This window comes from Oncorhynchus masou, chromosome 7, assembly GCF_036934945.1.
Source record: "Oncorhynchus masou masou isolate Uvic2021 chromosome 7, UVic_Omas_1.1, whole genome shotgun sequence".
Classification (NCBI taxonomy): Eukaryota; Metazoa; Chordata; class Actinopteri; order Salmoniformes; family Salmonidae; genus Oncorhynchus; species Oncorhynchus masou.
In genome coordinates this window covers 5258844-5282547 of record NC_088218.1, presented here as the reverse complement: position 1 = coordinate 5282547, position 23704 = coordinate 5258844, and the positions used below count along the sequence as shown (strand labels likewise).

At 47.1% G+C, this 23704-nt stretch overlaps 1 protein-coding gene and 1 pseudogene across 1 annotated transcript in view; both read left to right on the top strand.

The window, feature by feature from the left end:
* LOC135542929 (dystrophin-like) overlaps positions 1 to 23704 on the top strand; it is a gene marked incomplete at its 5' end in the record, with an annotated part of 841859 nt that overhangs the window by 554302 nt on the left and 263853 nt on the right.
* The window catches only part of LOC135542896 (dystrophin-like), a 106567-nt pseudogene that overhangs the window by 21597 nt on the left and 61266 nt on the right, over positions 1 to 23704 (top strand).

The window sequence follows — 23704 nt, the reverse complement described above, 5'->3', positions numbered from 1 at the left end:
TCTCCTCACCTCCTTATCCTCCTAGCCCCATGTATCTCCCTCACCTCCTCATCTCCCCACCTCCTCATCTCCTCACCTCCTTATCCTCCTAGCCCCATGTATCTCCATCTCCTCACCTCTTTATCCTCCTAACCTCACTTCTCTCCTCACATCCTCCTAACCTCACCTATCTCCTCACTTCCTTATCCCAACCTGTTGTCTTTCTCCTTGCATTTCTTCTCCTCCTCCTCTATCTTTGTCCTGAACTTTATACAATAGCTTTTATTGTAATATAAACCTCTTTCAGCAATGGCCCTGAGCAAGGTCTTTAATATCATGTTCAGTAAATAAAGCCTCAGTGTGTTCTGAAGGATCTCTTCTGTGTGTGTGTGTGTTCTGAAGGATCTCTTCTCTCTGTGTGTGTGTGTTCTGAAGGATCTCTTCTCTTCTGTGTGTGTGTGTTCTGAAGGATCTCTTCTCTCTGTGTGTGTGTTCTGCAGGTGAAGGAGAGAGGATTCACGCGCGTCCACTCATTAAACAATGTCAATAGAGCGTTGCAGATCCTACAGAAGAACAATGTACGTATTAGTGAACAGATCACACACTGAGGAGGAGGAGGAGAGAGGGACGAGGAAGAGAGGAGGAAGAGGAAGAGAGGAGGGGAAGGAAGAGAGGAGGAAGAGAAGGAAGAGAGGAGGAGGAGAAGGAAGAGAGAAGGGGGAGAAAGAGCGGAAGGGGAGGAAGAGAGGAGGAGGAGAAGGAAGAGAGGAGGGGAGGAAGAGAGGAGGGGGAGGAAGAGAGGAGAGAAAGAGAGGAAGAGAGGAGGAGGAGAAGGAAGAGAGAAGGGGGAGAAAGAGAGGATGTGGAGAAGGAAGAGAGGAAGAGGAGAAGGAAGAGAGGAAGGAGAGGAAGAGAGAAGGAGGAGAAGGAAGAGAGGAAGGGGAGGAAGAGAGGAATGGGGAGGAAGAGGAGGGGAGGAGAAGGAAGAGAGGAAGGGGGAAGGAAGAGAGGAAGAGAGGAGGAGGAGAAGGAAGAGAGAGAGGAAGGGGAGGGGAGGAGAGAGGAGGGGGAGGAAAGAGGAGGAGGAGGCGGAGAGGAAGGAGGAGGGAGAAGGAAAGAGGAAGGGGGAGGAAGAGAGGAGGGGGAGGAAGAGAGGAGGGGAGAGAAAGAGAGGAAGAGAAGGAAGAGAGAAGGGGGAGAAAGAGAGGAAGGGGAGGAAGAGAGGAGGGGGAGAAGGAAAAGAAGGGGAGGAAGGAGAAGGATGAGAGGAGGGGGGAAGAGAGGAGGTGGAGAAGGAAGAGAGGAAGGGGAGGAAGAGAGGAGGGGTAGGATGAGAGGAGGAGGGGGAAGAAGAGAGGAGGGTAGGATGAGAGGAGGAGGAGGAGGAAGAGAGGAGGGGGAGATATGAGGGGAGGAAGAGAAAAGGAGGAACCTGAGAGGATGAGGAGGAAGAGAGGAGGAGGAAGAGAGGAAGGGGAGGAAGAGAGGAGGAGGAGGAGGAAGAGAGGAGGGAGAAGAAGAGATGAGGGGAGATATGAGGGGGAGGAAGAGAAAAGGAGGAAGAGAGGAAGGGGAAGAAAAGAGGAGGGGGAGGAAGAGAGGAGGGAGAGAAAGAGAGGAAGAGTGGAGGAAGAGAAGGAAGAGAGAAGGGGGAGAAAGAGAGGAAGGGGAGGAAGAGAGGAGGGGGAGAAAGAGAGGAGGGGGAGAAGGAAGAGAGGAAGGGGAGAAGGAAGAGAGGAAGGGGAGAAGGAAGGGAGGAAGAGAGGAAGAGGAGGAAGAGAGGAGGGGGAGGAAGAGAGGAGGGAGAGGAAGAGAGGAAGAGAGGAGGAAGAGAAGGAAGAGAGAAGGGGGAGAAAGAGAGGAAGGGGAGGAAGAGAGGAGGGGGAGGATGAGAGGAGGGAGAGGAAGAGAGGAGGAAGAGAAGGAAGAGAGAAGGGGGAGAAAGAGAGGAAGGGGGGGAAGAGAGGAGGGGGAGAAGGAAGAGAGGAAGGGGAGGAAGAGAGGAGGGGGAGGAAGAGAGGAGGGAGAGGAAGAGAGGAGGAGAAGGATGAGAGGAAGGGGAGGAAGAGAGGAGGAGAAGGATGAGAGGAGGGGGGAAGAGAGGTGGTGGAGAAGGAAGAGAGGAAGGGGAGGAAGAGAGGAGGGGTAGGATGAGAGGAGGAGGGGAAGAAGAGAGGAGGGTAGGATGAGAGGAGGAGGAGGAAGAGAGGAGGGGGAGATATGAGGGGGAGGAAGAGAAAAGGAGGAACCTGAGAGGATGGGGAGGAAGAGAGGAGGAGGAAGAGAGGAAGGGGAGGAAGAGAGGAGGGGAGATATGAGGGGGAGGAAGAGAAAAGGAGGAAGAGAGGAAGGGGAGGAAGAGAGGAGGAGGAAGAGAGGAAGGGGAGATAGAGGAAGCGTGAGAAGATGAGAAGGAGAGGAGGAGAGTATCTCTTCTGTTATATTAGGGATATATGACTGCATGTCTATGTAAGCGTATGTAAGCAATAGTGTTCAGTATAGTGTGTAGATACAGTATGTTAACGCATGAGTTTACATCTGTCAAGTTCTGGAGGTGGTAGAGCTGAAAGCAAACAGTAGATTAGATTAATCTTGGCTCATGCTTTCTCTCTCTCTGTTTCTCTTTCTCACTCTCTCTCTCTCTCTGTCTCTCTCTTTCTCCCTCTGTTTCTTTCTCTCTCTCTGTTTCTCTCTCTCTCTCTGTCTCTCTCTCTCTCTTTCTCTCTGTTTCTCTTTCTCTCTCTCTCTCTCTGTCTCTCTCTCTGCCTCTCTCTGTTTCTCTTTCTCTCTCTCTCTGTTTCTCTCTCTCTGTTTCTCTCTCTGTCTCCTGTCTCTCTCTCTCGTTCTCTCGCTGTCTCTCTTTCTTTCTCTCTCTGTTTCTCTTTCTCTCTCTCTGTTTCTCTTTCTCTCTCTCTGTTTCTATTTCTCACTCTCTCTCTCTGTCTTTCTCTCTGTCTCTCTCTTTCTCTCTCTGTTTCTCTTTCTCTCTCTGTTTCTCTCTCTCTCTCCCTGTCTCTCTCTCATTCTCTCTCTGTTTCTCTTTCTCTCTCTCTGTCTCTCTGTCTCTTTCTCTGTCTCTCTCTCTCTCTCTGTCTCTCTCTGTTTCTCTCTCTCTCTCTGTTTCTCTCTCTCTCTCTGTTTCTCTCTCTCTCTGTTTCTCTCTCTCTGTTTCTCTTTCTCTCTCTCTGTTTCTCTTTCTCTCTGTCTCTCTCTCTGTCTCTCTCTCTTTCTCTCTCTGTTTCTCTTTCTCTCTCTCTGTTTCTCTTTCTCTCTCTTTCTCGGTTGCAAACTCGGGTATAACTCTTTGTCTGCCTCTATCTTTTTCTCTTTCTCTTTTGAATCCCGTCCTCTCTCCTTCTATCTCTCCCCCCTGTATCTCCCTCTATCTCTCCCCCTGTATATCCCTCTATCTCTCCCCCTGTATATCCCTCTATATCTCCCCTGTATATCCTTCTATCTCTCCCCCCTGTATATCCCTCTATCTCTCCCCCCTGTATCTCCCTCTATCTCCCCCTGTATATCCCTCTATCTCTCCCCCCTGTATCTCCCCCTGTATATCCCCCTATCTCTCTACTTGTATCTCCCTCTATCTCTCCCCCTGTATATCCCTCTATCTCTCCCCGTGTATATCCCTCTATCTCTCCCCTGTATATCCCTCTATCTCTCCCCTGTATATCCCTCTATCTCTCCCCGTGTATATCCCCCTATCTCTCCCCTGTATATCCCTCTATCTCCCCCCCCCCTGTATATCCCTCTATCTCTCCCCCTGTATCTCCCTCTATCTCCCCCCTGTATATCCCTCTATCTCTCTACTTGTATCTCTCTCTATCTCTCCCCCTGTATATCCCTCTATCTCCCCCTGTATATCCCTCTATCTCTCCATCCCTGTATATCTCCCTCCCCATATATCTCTCTCCCCGTATATCTCCTTCTATCTCTCCCTCCCTGTATCTTCTCTGCAGGTTGAACTGGTGAATATAGGAGGAGCCGACATTGTTGATGGGAATCATAAACTGATTCTTGGACTCATTTGGAGCATAATTCTCCACTGGCAGGTCAGTTAGTCATCCTGTGTGTTGACCAGTAGGTGTATTACAGATCAGCCCATCCTCCCTCGTCCTCATCTCCCCTCTCTCTCCCCCTCTCCTCATCACCCCTCTCTCTCCCCCTCTCCTCATCACCCCTCTCTCCCCCCCTCACCCCTCATCACCCCTGTATCTCCCCCTCACCCCTCTCCTCATCACCCCTCTCTTTCCCCCTCTCCTCATCACCCCTCTCTCCCCCCCTCACCTCTGTATCTCCCCCTCACCCCTCTCCTCATCCCCCTCTCTCTCCCCATCACCCCTCTCTCTCTCCTCATCTCCCTCTCTCTCCCCCTCTCCTCATCACCCCTCTCTCTCCCCCCCTCACCCCTCTCCTCATCACCCTCTCTCTCCCCTCACCCCTCTCCTCATCCCCCTCTCTCTCCCCCTCTCCTCATCTCCCCTCTCTCTCCCCCTCACCCCTCTCCTCATCACCCCTCTCCCCCTCACCCCTCTCCTCATCTCCCCTCTCTCTCCCCCTCCTCATCGCCTAATCTCTCTCCCCATCTCCCCCTCACCACCCCTCTCCCCCTCACCCCTCTCCTCATCTCCCCTCTCTCTCCCCCTCTCCTCATCGCCCCTCTCTCTCCCCCTCACCCCTCACCACCCCTCTCTCTCCCCCTCACCCCTCTCCTCATCTCCCCTCTCTCTCCCCCTCTCCTCATCACCCTCTCTCTCCCTATCACCCCTCATCACCCCTATCTCCCTCCCCTCACCCCCTCTCCTCATCTCCCCTCTCTCTCCCCCTCTCCTCATCACCCCTCTCTCTCCCTATCACCCCTCATCACCCCTCTCTCCCTCCCCCTCACCCCTCTCCTCATCTCCCCTCTCTCTCCCCCTCTCCTCATCTCCCCTCTCTCTCCCCCTCACCCCTCTCCTCATCTCCCCTCTCTCTCCCCCTCACCCCTCTCCTCATCACCCCTCTCCCCCTCACCCCCTCTCCTCATCTCCCTCTCTCTCCCCCTCTCCTCATCTCCCCTCTCTCTCCCTATCACCCCTCATCACCCCTCTCTCCCCCTCACCCCTCTCCTCATCTCCACTCTCTCTCCCCCTCTCCTCATCTCCCCTCTCTCTCCCCCTCACCCCTCTCCTCATCACCCCTCTCCCCCTCACCCCCTCTCCTCATCACCCCTCTCTCTCCCTCCCCTCTCCCTCATCCCCCTCTCTCCCCCCCTCTCCTCACCACCCTCTCTCTCCCCCTCACCCCTCTCCTCATCTCCCCTCTCTCTCCCCCTCTCCCCCTCACCCCTCTCCTCATCTCCCCTCTCTCTCCCCCTCTCCTCATCACCCCTCTCTCTCCCTATCACCCCTCATCACCCCCTCTCCCTCCCCCTCTCCTCATCTCCTCTCTCTCCCTATCACCCCTCATCACCCCTCTCTCTCTCCCCCTCTCCTCATCACCCCTCTCTCTCCCTATCACCCCTCATCACCCCTCTCTCCCTCCCCCTCACTCCAGCAACACTCAGTCATAATGACTTAATGAATCCACAGGAACATTTACATAGAATTAATGATGCGCTTAATGAGGAAATCTCCATTGGATTTGAATATTTGACGTCTTAAACATACAGACAGTCGGTGTGTGAAGAGCGAAGAGGCCCAGTCAATTAGACAGTCAGAGACATTAGTGGGGAGTCTCAGCGTTGGGCTTCGTCATGGAATGAATTAGTGTGGAAATGCAATGCAGTGACCTACTCCCAAATGAGGGACGCTCGGTCTGTACCCAGAAGGCCGAGCAGCGAGCGCTGGGTTAGGCTACACTGTTGGAGACGAATCACTGACTAATGAACTTGCCTGGAAGTATGGGGATTGGTGAGGAGTCTCTGTGTGTGGGTATGGTGTGTGTATGGTGTGTGTATGGTGTGTGTATGGTGTGGGTATGGTGTGTGTATGGTGTGGGTATGGTGTGTGTATGGTGTGGGTATGGTGTGTGTATGGTGTGGGTATGGTGTGTGTGTGTGTGGGGGTATGGTGTGTGTATGGTGTGGGTATGGTGTTTGTGTGTGTGGGTATGGTGTGGGTATGGTGTGTGTATGGTGTGGGTATGGTGTCTGTATGGTGTGGGTATGGTGTGGGTATGGTGTTTGTGTGTGTGGGTATGGTGTGTGTATGGTGTGGGTATGGTGTGTGTGTGAGTGGGTATGGTGTGTGTATGGTGTGGGTATGGTGTGTGTGTGTGTGGGTATGGTGTGTGTATGGTGTGGGTATGGTGTGTGTATGGTGTGGGTATGGTGTGTGTGTGTGGGTATGGTGTGGGTATGGTGTGTGTGTGTGGGTATGGTGTGGGTATGGTGTGTGTGTGTGTGGGTATGGTGTGGGTATGCTGTGTGTATGGTGAGGGTATGGTGTGTGTGTGTGTGGGTATGGTGTGGGTATGGTGTGTGTGTGTGTGGGTATGGTGTGTGTATGGTGTGGGTATGGTGTGTGTGTGGGTATGGGTGTGTGTGTGGGTATGGTGTGTGGGTATGGTGTGTGTATGGTGTGGGTATGGTGTGTGTGTGTGTGTGGGTATGGTGTGTGTGTGGGTATGGTGTGTGTATGGTGTGGGTATGGTGTGTGTGTGTGTGGGTATGGTGTGGGTATGGTGTGTGTGTGTGTGGGTATGGCGTGGGTATGGTGTGTGTGTGTGTGGGTATGGCGTGTGTATGGTGTGTGTGTGTGTGGGTATGGCGTGTGTATGGTGTATGTGTGTGGGTATGTCGTGTGTATGGTGTGTGTGTGTGGGGGTATGGCGTGTGGTAAGTGTGGGTACCCACTGGGTTGTCCGTGCATGTCACATTCGTCATAACGAGGAGACCTAGGCACAGTGTGATATGAATACATTCTTTATTTACCTGAAGAACACTAAACAAACTAACGTGCCGCTATAAGAGACGAGTGCTGACAGGCAACTACACATAGACAATAACCCACCAAACCAAAATGGAAAATGGCAACCTAAATAGGATCCCCAATCAGAGACAACGATAAACAGCTGTCTGATTGGGAACCAATTCAGGCCACCATAGACCTACATATACCTAGACATACCAAAACCCCATAGATATACAAAAAAAAAACAGACAAGACAAAAACACACATACCACCCTCGTCACACCCTGACCTAACCAAAATAATAAAGAAAACACAGATAACTAAGGGCAGGGTGTGACAGTCCCTTTGGTGGGAATTCACTTCATTTGCACATGACTATGGGACTTTTAATGGACCTCTCTCTGACGCAGACAATGTGTGTGTGTGTGTGTGTGTGTGTGTGTGTGTGTGTGTGTGTGTGTGTGTGTGTGTGTGTGTGTGTGTGTGTGTGTGTGTGTGTGTGTGTGTGTGTGTGTGTGTGAGAGAGAGAGAGAATCGGGGTGTGTGTGTCACAATCAGTTTACCTCCCTCCTGGCCTAAATCTGCCAGTCAGTTGAATGGGGTTATTTTAAAGGCTGTGATTGGCCAGACTAATATTTATTGGGTGTGATTGGCTAAGATAATATTTTATTGGCTCCGATTGGCCAGGCTAAGTATTCTCTGGTCGGATAATGTTTTTATAGTCAGACACTGGAGAAACGCATAGGGATCGTGTGTGTGTGTGTGTTAGAGAGAGGAAGGAAGGAAGGAAGGAAGAGTATATCCATGTGTGTATACCCAGCAAACCAAAATTGTTTCTGTGAAGGTTCCCAGAAACATTTGTTCGGTCGCGGCAAACGTTCTTATAATACAATGACTATCCAGTCGTGGAGATGATTATGTATAAAACATTTGCCTGATGTTGAAAGAATGTTCCTAGAACACCTTTAATCTGTTCTTTACACGTTCCCAGAATGGTTCATCAGGTTGTGGGAACAGTCTAGTTGAGAACATTGTGGGAACATCACAAAAGATATGTTCCCATAACACAAAAAGTGTCCAGTCGTTTCCTTTAGGGTGCAAAAAATATTCACCTGGTATTACAAGAACGTTCCCAGAACACATTTTGTCTGTTCTTTAAAGGTTCCCGGAATGTTTCATTAGATTGTGGGTCATTGTGTGCACATAAGAGATATGTTCCCAAAACAAACAAAAAGAACTGTCCAGTTGTGCTGACACTCATAGTGTTTTTATCAGACTGAACAAAACATTCCTTTGATGTTGCACGAATGTTGACAGAACAGCCTTTCCCAGAACATGTCATTAGGAGATATGTTCCCAAAACATAAAATATGCTCAGTTGTGACGACATTGACACAATGTTTAAGTTAGGTCGCACAGGCCAGTCCCTTAATGTTGTAAGAGTTACATAAGTCTGTTTTCATGACGTTCACAGCATATTTGTTTCAGGTTTGACATAATATTCCATTGCTGTTCACACAATATACATTTTAGCTTGTCTTTAAGGTCCTCAGAACGTTTCAAGAGCATTTAGAAAATGTTAGATTTAAGTTTGGCCGAATGTTAATGCAGATTGGAGTACATCTGAACAGCATTTAATCACATAAACACAACCATATTTTGTACACTTCATATATGTTAACAATCTGCACAATGTGAGTTTTGAACTTGCGAAGTTTGGTTCCCTAGCCAACATTTGGTTCCCTGGCCAACATTTGGTTCCCTAGCCAAAGTATGGTTCCCTAGCCAAAGTTTGGTTCCCTAGCCAAAGTATGGTTCCCTAGCCAAAGTATGGTTCCCTAGGCAAAGTTTGGTTCCCTAGCCAACGTTTGGTTCCCTAGCCAAAGTATGGTTCCCTAGCCAACGTATGGTTCCCTAGCCAAAGTTTGGTTCCCTAGCCAACGTTTGGTTCCCTAGCCAACGTTTGGTTCCCTAGCCAAAGTATGGTTCCCTAGCCAACGTATGGTTCCCTAGCCAACGTATGGTTCCCTAGCCAACGTTTGGTTCCCTAGTTCCCTAAACGTTTGGTTAGCCAACGTTTGGTTCCCTAACGTTTGGTTCCTAGCCCTACGTTTGGTTCCTAGCCAACGTTTGGTTCCTAGCCAACGTTTGGTTCCCTAGCCAAGTTTGGGTCCCTAGCCAACGTTTGGTTCCCTAGCCAACGTTTGGTTCCCTAGCCAACGTTTGGTTTGCTTCCCTAATAACGTATGAACCCTCTTTGCCACCAGGGGACAGCTGTGGCCTTGTGTTTTTTATTCAGTCACATATGGTCAATCAGGTTCTGTGTCCTTATTGACCGTATTGGACTGAAGAAACCCCACATGGTCACAGCTGTCCCCTGGTGGAGCGGAGGGTTAATTATCTGGCTGAAGTTCTTAAGATTGGAGGTTTAATTCCACATATTCTGTAACCATGTTTGATTAGAAAATATTTTGAAATTGAGGGTCATATACACTGTGTCATGACGTTGGCCTGTTGGGGGAGGTTTATGACCCCCATAAATACCTTTCCCCGTTTCTCTCTCTCTACTCTATAGAGTTGACTCGTGTAAAGCCTCGGTAACATAGAGAGTCTGGTAACATCGAATGGTGGGAAACGGAACCATATTTCGGTAATCCAACCAGTTGAAAATATGCGTTGGTACTTAATGAATGTGATGTCAGATCAGTTGTTGTCTGAAACATTACTACTAATGACAGGATGACATAAACTGTATCTTGGAAAGTTGACACATTCTAGTTATCAGATTGACATGGAATTGTTGTGCAATTTAAATGTTTAAATATGAAACTATTTGTGAAAAGATGAAATGTAATTTTAGCTTCTTAAATGAGAGAACGGTTTGTCATAGAGAAACTCTGCTCACTCAGAGGCCCAAGTGAACAGACACTGGTTGTAAACTATGAAACACGCCCTTCTTTCACCACTATATAAACCTGTTGACGGAAATTCAACTCTCTGTTCCGAGGATGTGAGGACGACGGTCCTACGTTGAAAGGGCTCAGATAATAACCTAACGAAATTAGCATCATGTTCAATGTGAAGGTGACGATCGACACGCCGAAAGGAGGATTTTCGACTGTACCAGCCAGAATATAGCACACACTTCAAATTATGGCAACTTGGTATGAACTTTGAACTCTTATTCACTCCAGAAGTGATACCTCCTAGCCGTTGAGTTAGCAGCGGGCTAGGAAAGGACGGACGACGTATACAGTTTACCACCAGAGACATTCTTAAGAGGACAAGAGATCCCTGCTGGGCAACCCGGCCTTCCATCTACCACCAACCTATTGAAGCGCAGCTCAGAGTAAATATTTATTGCATTTCCCTTCTCCAAATGGGCGGTTATTTAGAATGCATAAGATTCTGTATTTACGATAGCACAGCTTCTCCCTTTGTTACTCAGTCTTCCCGCTCTTTCACTCAAACCCAACCCCCTTTCTTTGTGTAACCAGCCGTCATATCTGTTCCGCTAGGGACGTTTTCCTTTATGACATCATTTGTAATCAAGGTATGATTCATTCTGTGTAGATGTAATTCGGTGTGATTTATTTAGGTATAAATAATTAAACCAAATGTTGTATTGCTGATTCAACTTGTTAGCCAGGGTTCGTGAAGATAACCAAGAATTTACAGCTTTCAGATGAGACTGAATAAAGTGATGATTAAATATTGACTGCTACTGATGTAAAATATTACTAGGTCTTTAAGTGTTTATTCGGAAGCTCTATAAACATTCTTTCGTGGTGCCCTGACTTTCTAGTTAATTACAATTACCTGATTAGCCTAATCAGGTAATATTAATTACAGAGAAAGGATTTTCTAGAATAGCATGTCATGTCACGTCATCCGGAATAGCCAAAGACACGACAACTGAGTATACAAAACATTAAGAACTCCTGCTCTTTCCACGACGTAGACTGACAAGGTGAATCCAGGTGAAGGCTCTGAATGTGTGGTTGAATCTGTGAATATGTATTGAAATTCACTGCTCCACTGACGGATCTTAATAATTGTATTTGTGGGTTTAAAACATATATATATATATATATATATATATTTTATTTATTTTTTATTTAACCTTTATTTAACTAGGTAGGTAAGTCAAGAACAAATCCTTATGTATAGTGATGGCCTACCAAAAGGCAAAAGGCCTCCTGTGGGGATGTGGGATTAAAAGAATATATATATATATGGTACCTCACAAATCATGACAAGAGAGACACCACAACACTACATAAAGAGAGACCTAAGATAACAACATAGCAAGGCAGCAACACACGACAACACAGCATGGTAGCAACACAACATAACAACAACATGGTAGCAACACAACATGGCAGCAGCACAACATGGTAGCAGCACAAAACATGATACAAACATTATTGGGCACAGACAACAGCACAAAGGGCAATAAGGTAGAGACAACAATGCAGTACATTACACAAAGCAGCCACAACTGTCATAAAGAGTATTCATGATTGAGTCTTTGAATGAAGAGACGGAGATGAAACTGTCCAGTTTGAGTGTTTGTTGCAGCCCGTTCAGTCGCTAGCTGCAGTGAACTGAAAAGAGCAGCGACCCAGGGAGATGAGAGAGGTCATGTGACTTGTTAAGCTCATTGTAACCCCTGAAATGATTTAGGCTTGCCATAACACAGGGTTGAATACAGGGGTTGAATACTTATTGACATTTCAGATTTTCATTTTTTATTAATTTGTAAAAATGTTAAATAACATTATTCCACTTTGATGTTATGGGGTATCGTGTGGAGGCCAGTGACCAAACATCTCAATTTAATCCATTTTAAATTCAGGCTGTAACACAATGTGGGAACAAGTCTGAAGACACTATCTCTTGTACCCAGACTGTTCCCACAACCTAATGAAAATGTTCTGGCAACGTTTAAAGAACTAAAAAAAGGCTGTTTTGTCAACATTCTTGTAACATCAAAGGAATGTTTTGCTCACCATGATACAAACATTATCTGAATGTCAGCACAACTGGACACTTTTTGCCTTGTGGAAAAATATATCTTGTCATGTTCCCACAATGTTACCACAACCTAATGAAACATTCTGGGAACCTTTAAAGAGCAGACAAAATGTGTTCTGGGAACATTCTAGTAACATCAGGTGAATGTTTTTTTTTGCAACCTAAATAAAACATTGTAGAATCATCCACACAATTGTACAGCTTTTTGTGTTTGGGAATATGTATTTTGTGATGTCCCCATAATGTTTCCACTAGACTGTTCACACAACCTAATGAAACATTCTGGGAACCTTTTAAAGAACAGATGAAATGTGTTCTGGTGTTTCTTTGCACGCTAAACCCTAAACCCTAAACGTACCAACATGTGGTGGCTGTTACAGATTAAATGCACAGCATTTTAGTGAATGTTAGGAGAACATTCCAACGATTTTTCACCTAAAAAAATATATTTAGATTTAATCAAAAAATTCTCTGAATGTTTTTGGGATGTTATCCTACTGTTAGATAAAACTCTAACTAGAACTTAAAGGGAATCTTAGCTAATGTTCTGGGAATGTTCCCGGTTGACTGGGTATGTGTCTGAGTTGGATATACAGCTGATGGTAAGATATGCTTCAGTAAAAAGTTACCAGACATACCAGTGGAAGCTATTGATGCACTTCTTCACTCTTTTCTCCTAGAGCTTTTTAGAAAGAGAAAGAGAGAAGAGGTAGAGTTGTGTCTGAGTTGGAATATTACATCTCTCTCTCTCTCTGTGTGTGTGTGTGTGTGTGTGTGTGTGTGTGTGTGTGTGTGTGTGTGTGTGTGTGTGTGTGTGTGTGTGTGTGTGTGCGTGCGTGCGTGCGTGTGCGTGTGTGTGGTGTCATGACGTTGACCTCTTTGGGTATAGCAACCCCATCCCCCTCTCCCCGCCTCCCCCTTGCCTCCTTCAACTAGGCTGCTGTGGTCAGAGGTCGTAAATTCCTGAGAAGACCCTGCCACATAGTACAGAGAGAGTACATTTTCATAGAGGACAAAGGAAATCCTTCCACCTCACAGAACTTGAGGTACGAACAAATTTCATGTTCCAGAGAAAGTATAAAAGATCGGTGAAGAATCCAGCTACGAACTGGTCCGTTTGTCACGACTTGGGGAAGTTCATGGGAGACGGTGTGGCCACATTACCATAACGCTGTTTATATAATAGCCCCAGATATAAGGTTTACATCTAATTGATGTATAAGATGAATGCGTGAGTATGATACTGTTTACACAATTTTACAATGTGATTTTGGGCTGTTTAATGAAGGAAAACTCAAAAGGGGATTGGAGGTAACTAAATCAGAGGACAGCTCCTGAGCACAGTTAGGGTCAGACATCCTGGGACAGCCCTTTTCTGCCATTCCGAATAAAACCCCCACTCGGGTTTTCGATCAGCAGACCGCGCTTACCTCAATTACGAGATGGCTAAAGGTTGCAGACCATGATTTTCTCCATTAGGAGGACAAATGTTGGAGACCATTGCTGAATCTTTTAACCATACCACGGGGTTAAACTCTTAGACTATCGATACCGACAGAATAAGAACAAGTCTTTGATATTGATAACTAGTCTGCAGCTAGGAATTCGGCATCATTGAACGTGAAGAACGACAACCGCCGAAACACCCATTCTATAACGAATGTCACTCTGAACAATACCCTCTAACCACAACCGAGAGAGAGAGAGGGAGAGACACAGACAATTCTACAAAAGAAATGAACTTTTCACCAGCGATCAAGACGACACACTGAGCGTAAATATATTGATTGATTTCAATTGTTCCTGAAAGAGTGAGCATCATGTGCAAAGGATAAGCATTTCAATTGTTATAATTATCACTCTGTAGTGACTTCTTGGTCGACCCCAGCTCCCATTTTGTCTAACAAGCTGCCATGCCGGTTTAGCCCACTAGGGCACATTCTCCTATCATTACATTTGCCTTGTTTGTTTGTTTGTTTATGCATTTCTGTGAATTATTTAGTTAGTAATAAATAAATGATTTAAGACAATTGATGTATGGATGACTCATAGTGAAGACTGGGTTCGTGCAGATAACCAACAGATAACCAACAATTTACGACGTTTGGAATGAGACTAACGTGAGGTAAAGTAAATAATTCATTAATTCGAAGACTAATTGATCAGATAAAATATATGAAAAGTTATTTTAGGAAATGATAACTTTGTAATCTGAATAGTTTTCTTTGGTGCCCCGACTTCCTAGTTAATTAGTTAGGTGATGAATTAGTTGATCGCATAGTAACTAATTACAGAGAATCTTTGATAAAAACTATACATCTTCAGTTAATGATAGTAAAGACACGACAGTGGATACGATAGGTGATGGTAAGTGTTAGGAATTTTATGAATAAATGACTAAACAATATCCCCATTTCAAATAGAACTGCAACTAAGTAAACTTATACTCTGTTTTATTATATCTGATGAACAATATGAATTCATAAGTGAGGGATTGTGGAGCCTGAAACAGGGGGTAATTAAATAAAATAAATACCATTCCAGCCAAGTTGGAGAGGATTGGAAGTGGTTTTTTTAAAGTAAGCAAAAAAGGTCATTAACCTATGGTTGAACCGACGCAACTTAGCTCTGGGATGTTTAGATAAGGCAGTGAGGGCTTTCCCAGGTGAACTGGAACTGTCAGCTAAGTGGTGATGGAAAATGGTGAGGGGTCAAGAGTTAATTCAGTTATATTGTGTGTCATGTGTGTGCGCTAGTAGGTCGGAATGAACTTTTAAACCTGCTTTGTCTTGGTCGAGAGGAGGAGATTCATTCTGGAACCAATGACGTGATATTTTGTATATAAAGTGTTGTTCGTGGTTACATGGCAGCGCGCTCCGAGAATAAATACTATTATCTATTTTTGACAAGACTGGACTCTGTCTATTTTAGGCAAATAAGAATCTTACAAATTCTCATAAAATATAATAAGTGAATTCAATGAATGAAAACATATTGGAATAATGAAATTATACCAACAGTAAGATATGCATCAGTAATACAGCTTTTCCAGACATACCAGTGGTGTACGTCTTCACACTGTTCCCCTGGGCAGAGATGTTCCAGAACTGTCACTCAACTAGCTAACTGTGTGTGTGTGTCTGAATTGGAATATTACATCTCTGTGTGTGGTTGTGTGTGTGTGTGGGTGTGTGTGTGTGTGTGTCTGAATTGGAATATTACATCTCTCTCTCTGTGGGTGTGTGTGTGTGTGTCTGAATTGGAATATTACATCTCTCTCGTGTGTGTGTGTGTGTGTGTGTGTGTGTGTGTGTGTGTGTGTGTGTGTGTGTGTGTGTGTGTGTGTGTGTGTCTGAATTGGAATATTACATCTCTCTCTCTGTGTGTGTGTGTGTGTGTGTGTGTGTGTGTCTGAATTGGAATATTACATATGTGTTTGTGTGTCTGTGAGTGTGTGAGTGAATCCAAACTCTTCCCAAAACGATTGCAGGACGTGTAGAGAAGTTGCTTTAACTTAACAGAAGGTTCCTGCCTCAGTGGTAATAGCTCCCAACACCTGTCATCAGGTACTTCAATAGATACATATTCAGCCTGTTCCAGGGGGAATGTTGTCGTGTGAGCGGCGGTGTTGAGGACATTAGTCTCCCTGTTTCCATATGTCTCCAGACCTCTGTCTGACATTTGGAGTATTTGCGTCCTTTGCAAATTTGTGTTTCTGTCTTGACTCCCCGCCCCCACTCTCTCTGTCTCTCTCTGTCTCTCTCTGTCTCTCTGTCTCTCTCTCTCTCTCTCTCTCTGTCTCTCTCTCTGTCTGTCTCTCTCTCTCTTTCTCTCTGTCTCTCTCTCTCTGTCTCTCTCTCTCTGTCTCTCTCTCTCTCTGTCTCTCTCTCTCTGTCTCTCTCTCTGTCTCTCTCTCTGTCTCTCTCTCTGTCTCTCTCTGTCTCTCTCTCTCTCTCTCTCTCTCTCTCTCTCTCTCTCTGTCTCTCTCTCGCTCTCTCAATTCATTTCAATTCAAGGGGTGTTATTGGCATGGGAATCATGTGTTAACATTGCCAAAGCAAGTGAGGTAGATAATATACAAAAGTGAAATAAATATTGAAAACTCTCTCTGTCTCTGTCTCTCTCTCTCTGTTTCTCTCTCTCTGTTTCTCTCTCTGTTTCTCTCTCTCTGTTTCTCTCTCTCTGTTTCTCTCTCTCTGTTTCTCTCTCTCTCCAGGTAAAGGATGTGATGAAGGATGTGATGGCAGGCCTACAGCAGACCAACAGTGAGAAGATTCTGCTTAGCTGGGTGCGCCAGTCCACCAAGGACTATCCCCACGTCAATGTGGTCAACTTCTCCTCCAGCTGGTCCGACGGCCTGGCCTTCAACGCACTCATCCACAGCCACAGGTAGGAGGATACTCCTCCATAACACTCATCAATAACTGGCCTTCAACGCACTCATCCACAGCCACAGGTATGAGGATACTCCTCCATAACACTCATCCATAACTGGCCTTCAACGCACTCATCCACAGCCACAGGTAGGAGGATACTCCTCCATAACACTCATCAATAACTGGCCTTCAACACACTCATCCACAGCCACAGGTAGGAGGATACTCCTCCATAACACTCATCAATAACTGGCCTTCAACGCACTCATCCACAGCCACAGGTAAGAGGATACTCCTCCATAACACTCATCCATAACTGGCCTTCAACGCACTCATCCACAGCCACAGGTAGGAGGATACTCCTCCATAACACTAATCCATAACTGGCCTTCAACGCACTCATCCACAGCCACAGGTAGGAGGATACTCCTCCATAACACTCATCCATAACCGGCCTTCAACGCACTCATCCACAGGTAGGAGGATACTCCTCCATAACACTCATCCATAACTGGCCTTCAACGCACTCATCCACAGGTAGGAGGATACTCCTCCATAACACTCATCAATAACTGGCCTTCAATACACTTATCCACATCCACAGGTGTCTATAACCCTCATCCATAACTGGCCTTCAATGCACTCATCCACAGCCACAGGTAGGAGGATACTCCTCCATAACACTCATCCATAACTGGCCTTCAACGCACTCATCCACAGCCACAGGTATCTATAACACTCACCCACAGCCACAGGTCAGACGTCAACCCGACAATCATCCATATATCTTATACCTAGACCTCATCCAAAGCCACAGGTCAGAGACACTCATCCACAGCCACAGGTCAGTGACACTCATCCTTAACACTCATCCACAGCCACAGGTCAGAGACACTCATCCACAGCTTGTGGGGAATCGTGAATTTGCTCAAGGTGTAGAAAATAAGATAAGTTGAACAACTGCATTATTTAAGGTTTAATAGACAGTAGACAGACATATTGGGAGACAGACACATTCCTCTGAGAGGTTGGGAACAAGCTGCCCCCTTCCACAGACAAGACATTCATTATATGCTCAACCTTATCTCTGCTCTCCAGCTACCTCCCGAGTGCCCGGGCCCTGGTCAAAACATACTGCCTCCAAGTGCCCGGGCCCTGGTCAAAACATACTGCCTCCAAGTGCCCGGGCCCTGGTCAAAACATACTGCCTCCAAGTGCCCGGGCCCTGGTCAAAACATACTGCCTCCCGAGTGCCCGGGCCCTGGTCAAAACATACTGCCTCCCGAGTGCCCGGGCCCTGGTCAAAACATACTGCCTCCCGAGTGCCCGGGCCCTGGTCAAAACATACTGCCTCCCAAGTGCCCGGGCCCTGGTCAAAACATACTGCCTCCAAGTGCCCGGGCCCTGGTCAAAACATACTGCCTCCCGAGTGCCCGGGCCCTGGTCAAAACATACTGCCTCCAAGTGCCCGGGCCCTGGTCAAAACATACTGCCTCCCGAGTGCCCGGGCCCTGGTCAAAACTTACTGCCTCCAAGTGCCCGGGCCCTGGTCAAAACATACTGCCTCCAAGTGCCCGGGCCCTGGTCAAAACATACTGCCTCCAAGTGCCCGGGCCCTGGTCAAAACATACTGCCTCCAAGTGCCCGGGCCCTGGTCAAAACATACTGCCTCCAAGTGCCTGGGCCCTGGTCAAAACATACTGCCTCCCGAGTGCCCGGGCCCTGGTCAAAACATACTGCCTCCAAGTGCCCGGGCCCTGGTCAAAACATACTGCCTCCCGAGTGCCTGGGCCCTGGTCAAAACTTACTGCCTCCAAGTGCCCGGGCCCTGGTCAAAACATACTGCCTCCAAGTGCCCGGGCCCTGGTCAAAACTTAAGCCAATTTGCAAGGCCAGAGTGACCTCACTTTAAAGAGCCTATAGCTAAATGAAAGCCTTCTGCCTTAGGAATGTCACTTAAGGCATTAATGCTGTCTAAGTGCTGTTTTATAGTGAGTCCTATCCTCAGAGAGGGTCAACCTCTGGTTTAATATGCACCTAGAATTTTGTGTTTTGATGAAATGAGAGTCTGGTCTCTCATTCATCATTCTAACAAGGCATAGCAGGTAGCGGGAGAACGGGGCTAAACTAGGCTACTTCATTTGAATAAATGATCTGGACAAGGCATAACGTTCAGAGGCAGTGACCCTGAGGTTGTGCAGAGTGGCACAAATCAACAATGCATCAATTGTTGATCATTAAACATCTCATGCATCATGTACTCGTAATCATCCTCGTTGTCGTTGGAATTGGAAACATTTCTCGGCAGTATTTCAGCTACACGTTTCTTCTCATACATTTTCACACCACCAATGTCCAATAAACACCAGGGAAGTCCGTTTTTCACACCACCAATGTCCAATAAACACCAGGGAAGTCCGTCTTTCACACCACCAATGTTCAATAAACACCAGGGAAGTCCGTTTTTCACACCACCAATGTCCTATAAACACCAGGGAAGTCCGTTTTTCACACCACCAATGTCCTATAAACACCAGGGAAGTCCGTTTTCACACCACCAATGTTCAATAAACACCAGGGAAGTCCGTTTTTCACACCACCAATGTTCAATAAACACCAGGGAAGTCCGTCTTTCACACCACCAATGTTCAATAAACACCAGGGAAGTCCGTTTTTCACACCACCAATGTTCAATAAACACCAGGGAAGTCCGTCTTTCACACCACCAATGTTCAATAAACACCAGGGAAGTCCGTTTTTCACACCACCAATGTTCAATAAACACCAGGGAAGTCCGTCTTTCACACCACCAATGTTCAATAAACACCAGGGAAGTCCGTTTTTCACACCACCAATGTTCAATAAACACCAGGGAAGTCCGTCTTTCACACCACCAATGTTCAATAAACACCAGGGAAGTCCGTTTTTCACACCACCAATGTTCTATAAACACCAGGGAAGTCCGTTTTTCACACCACCAATGTTCTATAAACAGCAGGGAAGTCCGTTTTTCACACCACCAATGTTCAATAAACACCAGGGAAGTCCGTTTTTCACACCACCAATGTCCTATAAACACCAGGGAAGTCCGTTTTCACACCACCAATGTTCTATAAACAGCAGGGAAGTCCGTTTTTCACACCACCAATGTCCTTTCCGTTTTCACACCACCAATGTCCTATAAACACCAGGGAAGTCCGTTTTTCACACGATAAAGCGGCAACACTCTCTGTCCTCGTACCTTCAGCAGTCTGACATCAGTATTATCAACAGATATGAACGTTGAGTCTACCATTTTAATTCACCATTTTGACCCTTCAACTTAGCACAAACAGACATTGCCAGGACATACAGGGAGAGAGAAATATACAGTACATATCCCGCTAACGTTAACATGAACCTGATTTATCTTACATTTCTAACCATTCGCTTTTCACAGTTGTAACAACGTGTGTGTAAGTGGCAGGGAAGTCAGGCGCAGGAGAATCCAACTCTGTATAAATGGAGTCCTTTAATACACTTAACAAAACTCCAAAACCAAAATAAAACATAAATAAAAGTGGGTACAAGATCCCGTTGCTCCCCAATACATAATACACGAACATACAAACACACAATCTGACCAGGACATGAGGGGAAACATAGGGTTCAATACACAACACGGGTACAAGATCCCGTTGCTCCCCAATACATAATACACCAACATACAAACACACAATCTGACCAGGACATGAGGGGAAACATAGGGTTCAATACACAGCATGTCATTGATGGGATTGGAACCAGGTGGGAAGGAAGACAAGACAAAACAAGACAAAAGACTAAATGAAAAATGGATCAGTGATGGCTAGAAGGCCGGTGACGTCGACCGACAAACACCGAACACCACCCAAACACCACCCAAACACCACCCGAACACCACCCAAACACCACCCAAACACCACCCAAACACCGCCCAAACACCACCCAAACACCAACCGAACAAGGAGAGGGACCGACTTCGATGGAAGTCGTGACAACAGTAGCCTAACAGTCCCCTGTTGGTCTTTGCCATGCACCGTCCTGACTGGTATACCAATAACAAGTCAGTATTGGCAATCCCAAATCAATTACGGCAGGTTGACCCCCCTCCCAACACTCCTTTTTCTGGCATCTCTTCATTTCCTTCTTCAGAGGGCTTTACAGTTTCTACTCACAGCGACACACATGTAACTCATGCCTGTCACAGTGGGTGGTCCTTGATGGTGTCCCGAAGTCAATATCTGGGGGATAGACTAATTTTCCCAACCAGACGAGTCTCTCACCTGACCATGCGTCACTGTCCATTTTGTCTCCTCCACTTTTGATCAGCAGACAAGATCTCTCCATGCTCGCTTCACGTGCTCGGTCTCAGGACTCATGCTGCACTCCTGAGAGAAAAGCAGTCAATAGCCTCCACGTACACAAGTTGCTGGCTCGGACTCAGGTCTCAGGTAGAAGTGGTGAGGGACAGGGCCGTAGTGAACGCCATTACTGAAACGAGGGCCAGAGAGGTAGAGGGTCAGGGAGGTAGAGGGCCAGAGAGGTACCAGGGAGGTAGAGGGACAGGGAGGTAGAGGGTCAGGGAGGTAGAGGGCCAGGGAGGTAGAGGGTCAGGGAGGTAGAGGGCCAGGGAGGTACAGGGTCAGGGAGGTAGAGGGCCAGGGAGGTAGAGGGCCAGGGAGGTACAGGGTCAGGGAGGTAGAGGGCCAGGGAGGTAGAGGGTCAGGGAGTACAGGGTCAGGGAGGTAGAGGGTCAGGGAGGTAGAGGGTCAGGGAGGTAGAGGGCCAGGGAGGTACCAGGGAGGTAGAGGGCCAGGGAGGTAGAGGGCCAGGGAGGTAGAGGGCCAGGGAGGTAGAGGGCCAGGGAGGTAGAGGGCCAGGGAGGTAGAGGGTCAGGGAGGTAGAGGGCCAGGGAGGTAGAGGGTCAGGGAGGTAGAGGGACAGGGTCAGAGGGAGGTAGAGGGCCAGGGAGGTAGAGGGTCAGGGAGGTAGAGGGCCAGGGAGGTAGCGAGCCAGGGAGGTAGAGGGCCAGGGAGGTAGAGGGCCAGGGAGGTAGAGTCACCAGGGAGGTAGAGGGTCAGGGAGGTAGAGGGCAAGGGAGGTAGGGGGTCAGGGAGGTACCAGGGAGTTAGAGGGTCAGGGAGGTAGAGGGTCAGGGAGGTACCAGGGAGTTAGAATGTCAGGAAGGTAGAGGGTCAGGGAGGTAGAGGGCCAGGGAGGTAGAGGGTCAGGGAGTTAGAGGGCCAGGGATTTAGAGGACCAGGGAGGTAGAGGGTCAGGGAGTTAGAGGGTCAGGGAGTTAGAGGGTCAGGGAGTTAGAGGGCCAGGGAGTTAGAGGGCCAGGGAGGTAGAGGGTCAGAGGGGTACCAGGGAGTTAGAGGATCAGGGAGGTAGAGGGTCAGGGAGGTAGAGGGCCAGGGGGTAGAGGGTCAGGGAGGTACCAGGGAGTTAGAGGGTCAGGGAGTTAGAGGGCCAGGGAGGTAGAGGGTCAGGGAGGTAGAGGGCCAGGGAGGTACAGGGCCAGGGAGTTAGAGGGCCAGGGAGGTAGAGGGCCAGGGAGATAGAGGGTCAGTGAGGTACCAGGGAGTTAGAGGGTCAGGGAGGTAGAGGGTCAGGGAGGTAGAGGGCCAGGGAGGTAGAGGGTCAGGGAGGTAGAGGGCCAGGGAGGTACCAGGGAGTTAGATGGTCAGGGAGTTAGAGGGCCTGGGAGGTAGAGTGTCAGGGAGGTAGAGGGTCGGGAGGTACAGGTTCAGGGAGTTAGAGGGTCGGGGAGGTACCAGGGATTTTGAGGGTTTGGGAGGTTCCAGGGAGGTAGATGGTCAGGTTGGTAGAGGGTCAGGGAGGTAGATGCAAGTAGATGGAGGTAGATGGTAGATGGAGGTAGATGGAAGTAGATGGAAGTACAGGGAGGTAGATGGAAGTAGATGGAGGTAGATGGAAGTAGATGGAGGTAGATGGAAGTAGATGGAGGTAGATGGTAGATGGAGGTACAGGGAAGTATATGGAAGTAGATGGAAGTAGATGGAGGTAGATGGTAGATGGAAGTAGATTGAGTTAGATGGTAGATGGAGGTAGATGGTAGATGGAGGTAGATGGAAGTAGATGTAGATGGAAGTAGATAGGGAGATAGATGGAGGTAGATTGAAGTAGATGGAGGTAGATGGTAGATGGAAGTAGATGGAGTTAGATGGTAGATGGAGGTACAGGGATGTAGATGGAGGTAGATGGTAGATGGAGGTATAGGGAGGTAGATGGAGGTAGATGGTAGATGGAGGTACAGGGAGGTAGATGGAGGTAGATGGAGGAATATGGAGGTGGATGGATAAAACCCTTAGAGAGAGAAACTAAATCAAAACAAAGCAGCAATAAACTCTGTCAGAAATATCTGCATTACTTGTTACATTCACCTTTCAACCTCTGGTCTTTCTAGTGAGGCTGATCCGCCTCAGCAGGAAGTCAGGACAGAGGTCAACACAGAGGTTAAAGGTTACAGGAAATAAAAGAAGGGGAAGAACGCTGCTTTGGTTCCTGTGGGTAGATGACCTGCTAGCTGATCCTCAGCTCTTTCCCTTTTTTCACCTTTACTTAGACTAAATATTTAAAAATGTTCAAAACAACCTCTGTTCCAGGTCACATTGTTTTTCAGTACAATTCCCATCAGAATTCATGACAGTAGACTTCAGAAACTGTTATTTACGTGTCCTTTAAGGTGCATCCTTTCTCACCCGTGAAGAACCAACTCAAACCCAATAACAAGTCCACACATAATACATCACCCGCTGTATCAACACCACTGACGCATAATACATCACCCGCTGTATCAACACATAATACATAATACATCACCACTGTATCAACACCACTAACACGACACATAATACATCACCCGCTGTATCAACACCACTCAACACCACGAATACATAATACATCACCCGCTGTATCAACACCACTAACACATAATACATCACCCGCTGTATCAACACCACTAACACATAATACATCACACCACTAATATCAACACCACTAACACATAATACATCACCCGCTGTATCAACACCACTAATACATAATACATCACCCACTGTATCAACACCACGAATACATAATACATCACCCGCTGTACTAACACCACTAACACATAATACATCACCCGCTGTACTAACACCACTAACACATAATACATCACCCGCTGTATCAACACCACTAATACACTAATACATCACCCACTGTATCAACACCACGAATACATAATACATCACCCTGTATCAACACTGTATCACCACCACTAATACATAATACATCACCCGCTGTACTAACACCACTAACATAATACATAATACATCACATCCGCTGTATCTAACACCACTAACACATAATACATCACCCGCTGTATCA